This window comes from Myotis davidii, unplaced genomic scaffold (genome assembly GCF_000327345.1).
Source record: "Myotis davidii unplaced genomic scaffold, ASM32734v1 scaffold674, whole genome shotgun sequence".
Lineage (NCBI taxonomy): Eukaryota > Metazoa > Chordata > Mammalia > Chiroptera > Vespertilionidae > Myotis > Myotis davidii.
In genome coordinates, this window is record NW_006286674.1 from 288,592 (window position 1) to 303,193 (window position 14,602).

General features: G+C 43.2%; 1 long non-coding RNA gene across 1 annotated transcript in view; it reads right to left on the bottom strand.

The window, feature by feature from the left end:
- The window catches only part of LOC107182204, an 18,797-nt gene extending 4,886 nt beyond the window's left edge, over nt 1–13,911 (bottom strand). Inside the window, exon 1 of the long non-coding RNA XR_001512926.1 lies at nt 13,813–13,911. This is a non-coding gene — a long non-coding RNA (uncharacterized LOC107182204). The remainder of the gene's footprint in view (nt 1–13,812) is intronic.
- Nucleotides 13,912–14,602: the final 691 nt, after the last annotated feature.

Genomic DNA, 14,602 nt, shown 5'->3' on the forward strand with positions numbered 1-14,602 from the left:
GAGGTCAAAGTGCTGGAGAAAGGCTTGATGGCTTTGAAATATATATAAAATAATATATATTAATCCAGTTGTTTTAAATGTTGTCAGGATGTAACATAATTGGTTGTGGTAACTGACACTGGAACCACATTGCTATTCACTCTGGAAATGACCTGAGCTCAGCATGCTGCTGATCAAATGCATTTCTGCATTAAAACTATTACAGGCAGAATGACTCGATGGGATTCTGTCCTCTTAATAGTTTTCCAGGGTTTATGCTGAAAATTATATATTATATAATATATAATATTTTTTTTAAAAAAAGAACATAACAAGTCCACATTATACGCCAGTCCTAATTCATCCTAAAGAGAGTGCAGGTAGCCCAGCTCCTGACCTGCACATGGGGCAATGTGTGCTAGAATATATAACTGAAGAGAAACACACCTGGAAGAAATACAGGCCAATGTAATAAAACAACAAATGAAACATTTGCATATGCTTATTCTTTTCACTGACCAGGGAAATGCAGGCAGTTGACGTTTGGAAAGGACTCTGAGGCAATAGAATGGAGTCTAGCACTCCCGCACATGAGTATCATGAGGCCCCACAGCCTCCAGAGCCATTGTGGTCATGCTAAGAAGACCATGCCCAGGCTGCCTCATTAAAACTGTCTTAACAATAGCTCTACCACCCACGGAAATCTGTTTTCTTCTCTCTTCCTGTGATATCATCCCAGTTGCCTTGAATAGAGGCTCTCAAATAAACAACTTTGAAGTATAATTAATAATGTTCTCTCTTAGTTTCCTACTTGGTTGTACACCTTAATGATATTTCACCACGCTGAGCATGCACTGGAGGGGAAGGCTCACCCCTCACCCCAGGTTCTGTTTGTTTATTCCACTTTCTACTTCCTCGGAGAAGCCAGCAGAAACTTTCTGGAAAGTAGAATTAGTTTCAAAGCCAGCAAGCCTTTCTCCAGCACTTTGACCTTCCTAATGTCTTTTTGATGTGGATTGTTTTAGTGCTGGGGCCTCAGTCCAAGAATCCAGAAGAGAAATATTTCTTTCTGAAAAGAATTGGAATCAATTGACCTAGAAATCTTAGTCATTGAAGGACTGAGAGACGGTGACATGGGGACTACATAGCCAGGCAGTGAGTTAGCGACTCAAAAGGATTTCTTCTCTCTAACTGGCCTATCCGTTGCCACAGGCTTTCTGCATTGTGACATCTTGTGTTCCTTAGTAAAATAAAAGTTTTTCATTTGGAATTCCCATCTTCCCATTATTGGTGACAGAGCCATCAGAGCCCCCTTTACAACCGTGTCCTTATTTCTGTATCAATTCTTGTGCATTATTCTGACTCCAAGCCACCCAAACAGTCAGAATCTTCACAGTCTGTCTGCAGGGTACTCGTGGAAACACGTTTAGCTGCCCTACTTCCTCTCTGCTCTCAGCCTTTGATATGGGCCTCTCTTCTAGCAGGCTTTGTGTAAGGTGGAGACTTTCTGGAGGTATTATTTGCATTAAGAAAGAAAGATAAAAAGGAAAGAGGAAGGAAGGAAGGAAGGAAGGAAGGAAGGAAGGAAGGAAGGAAGGAAGGAAGGAAGGAAGGAAGGGAGGAAGAAGGATGGAAGGAAGGAAGGAAGGAAGGAAGGAAGGAAGGAAGGAAGGAAGGAAAAGTATTATCAGTGAGCATCCATTGTAATGAGGTATTTTTAGTGAGACTTGATAATGTTGAAACCAGGGAACTGTGGCCTCTGAGCTGAGATCCTGGCAGTTGCATTTTATTAACCAGAGTCAGGGTGCTAAGCTGATTTTCAGTCTTGATTGACAGAACCCTTTCAGCATAAACCCTGGAAAACTATTAAGAGGACAGAATCCCATCGAGTCATTCTGCCTGTAATAGTTTTAATGCAGAAATGCATTTGATCAGCAGCATGCTGAGCTCAGGTCATTTCCAGAGTGAATAGCAATGTGGTTCCAGTGTCAGTTACCACGACCAATTATGTTACATCCTAACAACATTTAAAACAACTGGATTAAGAAAAAGGCACTCTTAATACCAGAATTTTCAGTGGATCCCATTTCACCTCTCTTTTATTACAAGAATAAGCTGAAGAAGATGGAGGAAAGAAAGAAAAAAACACTTTTAGGGTCAAGAGGTTGAGAAAAATCATAAAAAATATAATACAATTGCAATTCAGTGACCCACCCTTTCTTTAGTTATCTTTTCTATTGCTGCAAATCTTTCCTATATGGAAGAATCGAAGTCTTTTTTTAAACACCAGATTCACTTCCCAAAATCAGAATATACTTCTCAGCCCTCCTCACCATTTTGAACCTCCACAAAAGGCACTGGTTCTAATAAGAAAAAGTCCCTATGACCTAAAACAACAGCCATAAAGCCCCTTAGGGTTCTACTCCAGTGGCAATATTGCCTGATCTATGGACCAACAGAAAGATGTCACCTAGATACTTTGCTTATTAAACAGATCAAGCAGCCATTGCTATCTTCTGAATTAACCAGCCACAAATTTCAATGGGATGGTACCCTTGAAATATCTGTCCAGCAAATCAAATATCAAATACTTTTCTGTTTTTCTAAATAGCTTTATTCAGTTATCCTATCTAATAAAAGAGAAACATGGTAATTAGCGTACGTCCACTACCCTTCCCATTGGCTAATCAGGGCAATATGCAAATTAACTGCCAGCCAAGATGGCAGCCGGCAGCCAGGCTACTGACATGAACAGGAGGCTTGCTTGCTTCAGTGACGGAGGACTCCAACGTTCCCTGCCTGCTGCTGCTGGGCTCTGAGCTTGCAGTTTGAAACATTCTTACAAATATAGAAGCTAAACAAAACCCCAGAAACCTGTTTTCAGTCAGCTGGGATCTCAGAGCTGGAGTTGCAACAAAGTTTCAAATACAGAAAGTAAACAAAGCCAGAAACCTGCTTTCAGCAGTGAGGTCTCACAGCTAAAGCCGGCTCTCAGCTCCCGTGACAGCCATAAATCCAAGAATTAAAAAAAAAAAAAAAGGAAAAAAGGAGCAGTTGGGAGCTTCAGTCACCCGCCAGCCTGAAAACGGCCCTCAGCCCTTCACCCAGACTGGCCAGGCACCCCAGTGGGGGCCCCCACCCTGAAGAGGGTGGGATCAGATGCAAACAGCCATCATCGCCTCATCCAGGCTGGCAAGGCACCCCAGTGGGAACCCGCCTCTATCCTAGAGAGGAAAAGGGTAATATGCCTCCCAGCACCGGGATCAGTGGAGCCGCGAGGCCGCCTGGCCCCTGGAGCAGAATGACAGGCGGCAACACCCAAACCCCCTGATCGCCCTGCGGCTCTGTGTGTGACAGGGTGCGGCGCCCCAACTCCCCAATCGGCCCTGCTCTGGGCCCGACCAGGGGCTGCACCTAGGGATTGGGCCTGCCCTCTGCCACCCGGGAGCAGGCCTAAGCCAGCAGGTCGTTAGCTCCTGAGGGGTCCCAGACTGCGAGGGGGCACAGGCCGGGCTGAGGGACGCCCCCTCCCCGCCGAGTGCACAAATTTTTGTGCACCGGGCCTCTAGTCTATATAATAAAAGCCTAAGCGACCTTACACGGAACGACCAAAACGACCAGTTGCTATGATGCTCACTGACCACCAAGGAGCAGACGCTCGATGCAGGGGCTGCCCCCTGGTGGTCAGTGCTCTCCCACAGGGGGAGCGCCGCCCAGCCAGAAGCCAGGCTCACAGCTGGCAAGCACAGCTGCAGTGGCAGGAGCCTCTCCCACCTCCGCGGCATCGATAAGGAGCAGTGAGCTGAGCAGTAAGGAGCAGCAAGCAGGCGGGCGGTAAGGAGTGAGGGGTCCCGGACTGCGAAAGGGATGTCCACCTGCCTGCTTAGGCCCACTCCCCTCAAGTCCAGGACTGTGAGAGGGTGCAGGCCTGGCTGAGGAACCCCCTTTCCCCCTCAATGCATGAATTTCATGCACTGGACCTCTAGTTAAAATATAAAAGTAATGCATGTTCACTACAAAGGAATCAGAAAATATAGAGCAAAGCAATGGAAAATAGGGGTATTATCCACAGATAAGCACTGTTGATATTCTGGCATTGCCCACACATATTTAGAAACAGAGATGTTACCAGATAACATACACTGTTGTGTAATCTGCTTTTTGTCATTCAGCAATATGGTGTGAACATTTTTCTATGTCAATAAACATGGATCTACACATATTCAAAGCTGCAGAATATTATTGTATCAGTAGAGGCCCGAGGCATGAAATTTATGCAAGAGTAGGCCTTCACAGCCATGGCAACTGCCTTGATTCTCCCTCACAGCCTTGGGTGGCTGCCTGGATCCCTCCCTCACAGCTGCAGGAGGCTGCCTGGATCCTGTGGCTGCAGCCCTGGCTTCACTAGAAGGACATCCGGTCTAATTAGCATATTACACTTTTATTATTATAGATCATTATTTGACCTAATCCTCTTCTGGTGAACATTTAGGCTCTCCTCCTTTTTTTTTTTTTTTTTTTTTTTTTTTAAAATATATTTTATTGATTTTTTACAGAGAGGAAGGGAGAGAGACAGAGAGTCAGAAACATCGATGAGAGAGAAACATCGACCAGCTGCCTCCTGCACACCCCCCACGGGGGATGTGCCTGCAACCCAGGTACATGCCCCCAACCGGAATCGAACCTGGGACCCTTCAGTCCGCAGACCGACGCTCCATCCACTGAGCCAAACCGGTCTCGGCAGGCTCTCCTCCTTTTATTCCTCTTTTAAATAATATTGCAATAACATCCCTATATATCAATGATCTCCAAACTCTAATGTGACCAAAAATCACCTGGGTTATTTTAAATACTAGAGGCCTGGTGCATGAAAATTCATGCACTGGAGGGGGGGGTGGCCCTCAGCCTGGCCTTCCCCCTCTGACAGTCTGGGAGCCCGCAGGGGCGGGAGGCGACCCAGCGATCAGGGGAAGGTGACACCCCATCACACATCTGCTGCTGCCACTGCTGGCAGCGCAAGCCTCGGCCAGCCCTGGTTACCTGCACCTCAGGCGGCCCTGGGCAGCTGGACAGCTGCCATCTGAGGATTGCCTGTGCCTCAGACCGGCCCTGAGCAGCTGGGGGGCTGAAGGGATTGGGGTACTTCGGAGGCAGGTGCCCGAGCAGGGCTGAGGGGACTGGGCGCCACCATCTTGTGACTGTGGGCGCCACCATCTTTGAGAGCGGGGCAGTCAATTAGCATATCCCCTCTTTATTTGATAGGATATGGATGCATGGGCCCCACAGCTAGAGATTCTGCTTCAATAAGAAAGGCATTGCCCTAACCAGTTTGACTCAGTGGATAGAGTGTCAGCCTGCAGACTGAAGGGTCCCAGGTTCGATTCTGGTCAAGGGCATGTACCTTGGTTGCGGGCACATCCCCAGTAGGGGGCATGCAGGAGGCAGCTGATGATGTTTCTAACTCTCTATCCCTCTCCCTTCCTCTCTGTAAAAAAAAATCAATAAAATATATTTTAAAAAATACTTTATAAAGAAAGGCATAAAACCCAGCCACCTGAGTTTTGCCAAGTACTACAAGTGACATCGATGTTGGTAGTCCTCGAACCACGCCGTGAGGAATATACATCTTTGCAAACTTGTCTGGTGATTTCCTTAGGATAAAGTTCTAGAGGTGAGGTCGTTATTTTGGCAAAGGCTAAAATAACATGCAGTGTTTTAACCATCTACTTCATTTGTAGTTTCCATATCGATTAAAAAAAAAAAAGATTGAGTAATGAAGAGTGAAGAGTGTATGTGCTCTAAGTCAGGAGGTATGCTTGAGGATGTCTGTCCAAGAGTCCTCAGAATCAGTCCTGCAGGTGTCATGGGATATATAAATCCTCCTCGAGCAGCCCCTTGGTTCTCCCACTGGACCTGGCAATGAGAAGAGTTGAGGAGGAACAGGATGATGACACACGGTAAGAACGGGTTCAACATCTTGGCTGGAGAATTTGGCTCCTGAAAGGGGAGGGTGCCTGCCACTGCTACTTACACAGAAGATTGCTGCCAACAGGGGTCACCAAACAAGATAGCTCCACCCCCAAGCTCTACTTATGCAAAATTCACATTTGACTAGCATCCAATTTCTACCCCAGGTTTTCCAGGTGTTTGAGAGATGAGCGCTGGAAAGCACAGGCATTTATTTATCTCCAGGATATGCGCATGCTTAAGAGTACACACGCTCAGAGGAACAAAGGCAGGCATGGGTTCCCCTGCTCAGGGTCTCCAAACTCTAGAAGGAGAAGATTTCCAACTATAAGCTTCACATAAAAGACAATTTTGCCCAAGGTGACAAAATATGGAAATCAAACCTGTAGACATTCAGTTTGAATCATGTAAAGAAGAAATGCTGTCTTCCAGTTTGAGAGGATAAATGTTATTGAAGTATGATATACGTACAGGAACGTGTTCAAATGGCAAGTTCACAAGCTTGACACAGTTTCACAAAGTGAACACACTGGCAAAACTAGCATCCAGATTTAAAACAAAAAAAAATAGAGGAATACCTCCAGCCCAGACATCCTGTAGTGCTAGCTCACAGTCACTATCCTCCCCAAAGTTAGCGACCACCCTGATTTCAGACAGTTTTCATTGGTTTGACTTGTTTTTGAGCTTTATATTTTCTAGGTTGAGCCCATTGAATCCCTGGGGCCCTTGTGTCTGTCCATAGTAAGGAATAAGGACCCTAACAGGCTACTTCCAGTGTGCATTACAGACAACTTGAGAGGTGATATCACGCAGTGGGAAAAGGATTAGCTTTGCAACCACACAGAACTAAGTTCAAATAGAATCATCTCCACCTACCAGCCGTGCTCTGCATTATCTCTCTGGGGCTCAGTTACCTCTGTAGCTGTAAAACAGGGGCGATACCTCTTTGGGTAGTTGTGAAAATTAAGTAGGATTACCAATGTAAAGCACTTGGTGTATAATAGGCGCTCAAAAAATGTCCCTTCTCTTTTTCCCTTCAGAGACCAAACCTTGATTACCCATCAGATTCAGCCTGTTGTAGACACACAACCTAAATAAATGCATTTTCTTTTTCTTTCTCTGTTTGTAAATAAATATATTTTCAATGGCAGCTAATTGAACCACTAACTAGCAAGTATAAAATTAATTGGAAACCAGCTTTATGATCCAAGGGAATTTAAAATGGTTGATGTCGTCTTTTTCAGAACTGAGAAATGTCATTGCTCATTCTTCAGAAACCCGGATGGCTTCATGTCCCTCACATTTCTCACCATGCTGGCTTAGCTCTTTATTTATTAATGACTTCTCTCATAAAACCATTGTTATCCCAGCTTCCTGCGATGGCCTAAGAGCGCAGAAAATCATCATGTTCCAACAAGACTACAAAGCATTCAAATGCCTGTGCTTCCCGAGACATTATGATTTTATTAATGGCCATTATGCCAATCCATTTATAATGGTCTTTTCAGTCAGACACATGCACGATCATGTAACAATCAGGTAATTTCTGCATTCTCACCCGTATACACATGAACATTTCTGACAGATTGCTAATGAGCTGATGTTGGAATTACAGAGTAGTCTGTTATCATTTGTCCATTCACAGTTTCCTCACCAGCCCATCTGTGCTCGGAACGGAGCCACTGCAGAGCATGCAGGCTGGGACAGTTTCTCCATTGACACCTTTTGCCTTCAGAGGCTTCTGGAAAAGCCCGTCCCTAATTAAAGATTTTAGCAAACATATTGCCAGCTTTCTAACACTGTTATGAAACTGCTCTTGTTTGTTAGAAAAGGTGCTGTTTGTCAGCAGTTTGTAGATTTAGATATTTAATGTGTTTCCATAGCCCTGCATAATATTTGTGTTTTTAGAATAATTTAATTAGTATGTTATGCATGTATATACCTACACGCTCAATAAATACACAAGGCACATGCACTATCAAAACCTCGTATAATTATTCAAAGTCACAAGGACAAAGAAACACGGTGTATTTTTGTGGACACACAGACTTCTCTACAGAACAAGGTACAACTGAATACTCTGAAAGGTGGGAACTGTTAAAACAAAATAAGATTGAGATCTAGGCTCAGATAATTTGAGGCCAGGGCAAAGTACATTTTACCTGATATCTATATATATAAAAGGCTAATATGCAAAATGTCCCCTTGGGAGTTCGACCAGGAGACTGGGAGTTCGATTACTCGCTATGACATGCGCTGACCACCAGGGCGTGGCGTGGATCATGGCGGGCGACCAGCAGCGGTGGCGGGGCACTGAGGGAGTGATGGAAGGAGGAGGCAGGGAGGTAGGGACTAGCATGGTGGCAGCACGCTGTCAGTGAGGGAAGGAGGAGGCAAAGAGGCAGGGAGGCAGGGAACCTGACTGGCCCTAATCACCAGCCAAGCCTAGGGACCCTACCTGTGCACAAATTTCGTGCACCGGGTCTCTAGTATTTGTATAATTAAGGTACATTGGGAAAGATTCTGAGTTCCCTGGTAGAATATGCCTAATTGAGTGGACAGATGTTTGCTCCCACTAACAGCTTAACTATTAGAGTGGAAGTTTTCAGTCACTGTGGGTGTGGTTGGGGCTGGGCAGGGAAGGTGTCAAATGGGGAGCTTTGCAATACTCTCTCCCACCACCGCCATCGATTTTAGACATTCTCCCATTACACCCAGTTGAGAATTGCTGCTTTAGAGCTCTGAGGGAACAAGAGAGATGCCAGAGCTAAGAGCTTTCAGCCCCAGGAAAAGACTCTCAGACCATTCATCTTGGAAATGGGCTCATTTTCACTCTCCCCAGGGGTTATCATGCAGAGGAGTGGCCCCTCTGGTAATAAGCTGTGTAAGGTTTCCCAGACCAAAGTCACCTCCTTAGAGAACACGGAAGAGCCTGGGGCCTTCACCAAGGCCAGAATAATACCTCCCAAGGGTCCAGCACCTTGGGGATCAGAAGGTAACTCGGCAGGCTGCTTTGGAGTCATTTCTACCGGGGCACTGTGACACTGAGGAACTGTGAGATGCAGCTCCCAGTGTGGAAGCTTTGTGGCCACTTATCACTCTGATGTTTTAATGTAGATTTTAATTTAATCTTTGAATTAAATACAAGACTGAGGGAGGTACCAGAAATCATAAGGCAAGGTCTGTGTTCTGAAAGAATTAGCACATCAGAGAGCTGATATACATACATAAAAACAAAATGCCCTTTCTAATACCACAGGTTAGCCAATGATAAGAGCCAGAGGATTAGCATAGATGCAGGGGCATTCGGGGGCAAGAAACGTCAGCTTTAGAAAGGATGACTCAGGGGAGATGTAGGACTCAGTGCATAAGAGAGGAGGAAGTAGACTCTATGAGCTAGGAAGACAATGGGAAAGGACAGGAGTATTTAGGGGATCCTGACTTGGCCACTTTGGGTAGAGCAGAATTTGTGGCAAAATACTGGGAAAGCAAGGTTTTAAGGGTAAAGGGCTACTCCGCCACTTGTGTTGTTGTTTTTTTAAGATAGTTAATTAATTTATTATGCCCTTTTATTTATTTATTTTTAAATATATTTTTATTTATTTCAGAGAGCAAGGGAGAGGGAGAGAGAGAGATAGAAACATCAATGATGAGAGAGAATCATTGATCTGTTGCCTCGTGCACACCCCACTCAGGGGATTGAGCCCGAAACCTGGGCATGTGCCCTGACCGAAAATCAAACCATGACCTCCTGGTTCATAGGTCAACACTCAACCACTGAACCATGCCCACTGGGCTATTATCCCCTTTTAAATATACTTTATCTTTAGAGTTGTTTTAAGTTCACAGCAAATTTTAGCAGGAAGTACTGAGGATCCCTATATACTCCCTCTACCCACAACTGCACAGCCTCCCTCACTATAAACATCTCTCACTAGAGTGGTACATTTATCACAATTGATGAACATACTACATTATAATTTCAACTGATGAACCTACATTGACACATTATTGTCAAGCATTCCGTAGTTTACATTAGAGTTCAATCTCAGTGTTGTATATTACATGGGTTTTGACAAATGCATAATGATATATAACCATAATTATCTGTATATATAAAAGGCTAATATGCAGTGTCCCCTCAAGAGTTCAACTGGGAGACCAGGAAATTCGATCACTCACTATGACATATGCTGACCACCAGGGGGCAGCGCACAACTAAGGAAGGCCCTGGCCGGCAGCCGTCATGTAGCATAAACTTTTTCAAATTGGCTTCTTTCATTTAGTAATATCAGGTTACTATAATATTTCAGACTAAGATTATTTTGTCTTTTCATTGCTTGATTACTCATTTCTTTTCTTTTTTTCCTTTTTTTTTATCGCTTAAAGTATTACAAAGAGTATTACGTATGTCTCCTTCACCTCCCCCTGCCTTGACAATCCCCTGGCCTCCCTTACCCCCCAGTGTCTTATGTCCATTGGTTATGCTTTACTCATTTCTTTTTAATACTGATGATAGTCCATTGTCTGGACATACCAATTTACTTATCCATTAGCCTACTGAAGGACATCTTGTTGCTTTCAAGTTTGGGTAATTATAAATAAAACTGCTATAAACATCATGAGCAGGCTTTGCATGAACATAGTTTTCAAAATACCAACCAGTGTGTTTGTTAGATTGTATGATAAGAGTAGGCTTAGTTTTATAAGAAACTGCTAAATTATTTTCCAAACTGGCTGTACTATTTTATATTCCCACCATCAATGAATGAGAGCTCCTAATGCTCCACATCCTTGCCAGTATTGAGTGTTCTCAATGTTTGGCCATTCTAATAGGTGTGTAGTGGTATATTATTGTTGTTTTAATTTGCATTTCTCCATTGATAATGATATGAACATCTTTTCATATACTTATCTGCCACCTGTATATCTTCCTTGGTGAGGTGTCTATTAAAGTCTTAGGTCTATTTTAAATTGGGTTGTCTTTTATTGTTGAGTTTTATTAGTTTTTTATATATTTTATATAACATTCCTCTATCAGATATTTCTATTCCAAATGTTTTCTCCCAGTATTAGGTTTTTTCTCTCATTCTCTGACGTTGACTTTCTTTTGTGTATGTGTTTTTAAAGATATATTTTTATTGATTTCAGAGAGGTAGGGAGAGAAAGAGAGAGATAGAAACATCAATAATGAGAGAGAATCATCGATTGCCTCCTGAACACACCCCATTTGGGATCAAACCTGAAACCTGGGCATGTGCCCTGATCAGGAATCAAACCATGGCCTCCTGGTTCATAGCCACACTGGCAGGCTGATGTTGACGTTCTTACAGCAAAAGTTTTTTGCTTATTTTTTATTTCAATGAAATCCAGCTTATCAATTATTTATTTTGTATATATGTCTAGGTGGTGTGTCTGAAAAGTCATCATCAAATCCAAAATCTACATTTTCTCCTATCATCTAGTCATTTTGTAGTTCTTAGTTTTAAATTTAGGTCTATGATCAATTTTCAGTTAATTTTTATCACAGGGGTAAAAATTAGATTCTAGTGTTTTTGTTTTGTTTTTTGCATGGAAATAAATGTACAGTTGTTCTATCACCATTTGTTGGAAGGCTATCTTTTCTGTATTGTTTTGCCTTTATTTCTTTGTCAAAGTTTAATATGTTGTTTGGGTCTATTTCTGGGCTTTCTATTTTGTTCCACTGATTTATTTGTCTTCTTTTTCACCAGTACTATTCTGTCTTGTTTTCTATACTTTTATCATAAATCTTGAAGTTGGGTAGTATCAGTCCTCCAACTTCATTCTCCTCCTTTAATACTGTGATGGCTATTCTGGGTCTTTTGCTTCTCCACATAAACTTTAGAAACAGTTTGTCAATATCCACAAAACTACTTGCTAGAATTTTTATTTGGATTGTGTTGAATCTATAGGTCAAGTTGTAAAAAACTGACATCTTGACAACACTGAATCTTCCTATCCATGAACATGGAATAGCTGTACATTATTGAGGTGATATCTTTCTTCATAGTTTTTTAGTGTTTCTCATATAGATCCTGTACATATTTTGTTAGATTTATACTAAGTATTTCATTTGGAGGGTTGCTAATGTAAATAATATTGTATTTTTAATTTCAAGTTTTATTTGTTCATTGCTGGTATAAAGGAAACTGATTAACCCAGCAATCCACGGTTGAGCTCAGCCTCAAGGGGTAGGGAAATGGATTCCACTTATTTTTTTTAACATACTTTTATTGATTTCAGAGAGGAAGGGAGAGAGAGGTAGAAACATCAATGATGAGAGAGAATCATTGATCGACTGCTTCCTGCACGCCCCCAACTGGGGATTGAGCTAGCAACCAGGGCTTGTGCCCTTGACCAGAATGAAACCTGGGGCCCTTCAGTCCGCAGGCCAATGCTCTATCCACTGAGGAAAACTGGCTAGGGCTGGATTCCATTTCTTGATAAGAGAACTGCAAATTCACATGGAAAAGTACAAGGATACTGGAAGGGGTGAAGAATCTGGCCGTAAATGCAATGTTTACAACACCTGGATTCAAATCCCAGCTCTTCTCACCATATGACCATGAGTAAAGCACTTGAAAACTGGCTTAGAAAGAGGACTGACCTCCTAGCATGGTTTTTGGAATTAAATAAAGTGACCCATGTACAACATTTAGCATAGTGCCCAGTCTACATACGTAAATAAATATGAAGGCACTATGCTGCCAGCATCATGGTGTCAGAAAGATGAGTTGGGATACATGTGGTCTTTTGGGGTTGTGGGCCTGTACTAGATTGATGTTGATGAAAGTTGAAAGACTCTGCCATATTTGGGAACAATAAAGGATGAATCTTTAGGAATCGGTGTCCATAGAACTGAATAGCTAGGACAAATGGTGATGCCATTGACAGAAGGAGGAGAATCGGGAACGTTGTTGGCTTGGGGATGGGCGACAAGATGTCCACTTCACTGGATCTCTAGCCTAGTCTCTGGGAGTTTTATGAAAGGGATGGGGAGACAGAGTTTTCAATGACTTTGCTTAGCATGGCACAAAACACAGTATTTAATGATCCACCAAACCAGAGTTTTCATTTGGAAAACCTGCTATTGCTTACCATTTCTTCTACATTAAGGATGGTCACTCTGAAGAAAACTTAGGAAGGAGCCTACCCATTAGTCTGATTTCCCAGAGGGACATTCATTCAGGACTCTGTGGCACACTTGACCACGGTCCCAGCGGAGAGGTGATTGTCTTTACATTCACAATACCACCTGGGTTTCAAGGTGCCAGAGGTCAGGGTGATGGAAGCGTTTTTACTCAATCTCATGGCTTTAGTTTTTATAACAGCTTTTAATCTAACCAGTGCTCACTTGCACTAGAATAATTCAAGCGCTAACTCCAAGGAAGACTCTCAGAGCCTATTAGCTTAACCAATTGCCAGCCAAACAAAATAACACATTTCCCATGTAGAATGATTTAGTGCAGCACGACTAGGATAAATAATGAAGGCATTTGTTTATGCCTACTTACAACATTCCTCGTAGGCAAAAAGGGGATGAAACATTATTCTAAGCCTGAGAAGGCAGCCGGTGCAGGCTCATCAAAAATATGCATTTTCTTTTGTAGTCAAAGAGTGTGAGTTTGCTCTGCTTCACCTCTGGCCTGAGCTCATCGGATATCCATGTAATTTAAATGAGAAAGTCATTCTAGGGAGCTGTCACATTTCAAAGAGGTGACCTGTTTTGGATGTTGAAAGGATCCCTAGTGTTTGGGCTCACTCCTGGGTGGGGTGGTGTCATAGGGTTCTTGCAATGTCATCCAAAGAAACAGACCTTGGAAAGTCTAAATAGAAGTTGTTTACCTTGTCCTTTTTGCTTGTTGTGCAAATGGGCCTCAGTTTTGGAGAGGAAGCAAGCACATTTCGAGCTCAGTCTACGTCAGAATCCACCACTGCTGCCCGTCAAACCCTGACAAAAAAATTTAAAAATCGAGTTTTTATTCATTCCTGGAGTTGCCTACCTTCCACCGTGAGCTTTGTGGCTAAGCCATCCATAGCATCCTCCAAACTGACCCCAAGCTAGTTGGGTTCCACTTCAAAGGACAACTTGGTTGAGATACTTGACTCCGTGTTCTTTCTCCGGAGAAACTGGTTCCTCTGAGTCCCCCTACTTACATCTGGCCCCGGAAAGGAACTCCTCCTGGGAACAGAATCTCTCAGGCAAGCACACTGGTCAGAGTACCTTATTTCAAGCTGCAGCCAGAAATGTGGATTTCTAATCCGTCCTAAACTTTACACATCTGTACACTGTCCTAGCACCACTACTTTCCTCACATCCCCATTGGTCCATATGGGTGAGGTTTGTTGGGGAAAGTCCTTATTAAAGTCCCTCTCCGGACAACGCAGTTAAAGAAGACCCTTTCTCCATTTAGCGTTCATCCCGCAATAACCGGCTTCTGTCTTGGTGGCCCAGAGCCTCCTGTTCTTTCTCAACTGCTCAACTGGAAATGCTCTCTTTCCGTTTTACCTGCCAAATTAGGTTTAAAGAGAGAGTGCCTGGTTCATGGATCCTAGGAAGGTGTTAAATATCTCTGCTTCTAGGAATCCAGCGAGAGACATTAACACCTACCTCCTGGCTTAAGAGTGGGTGTGA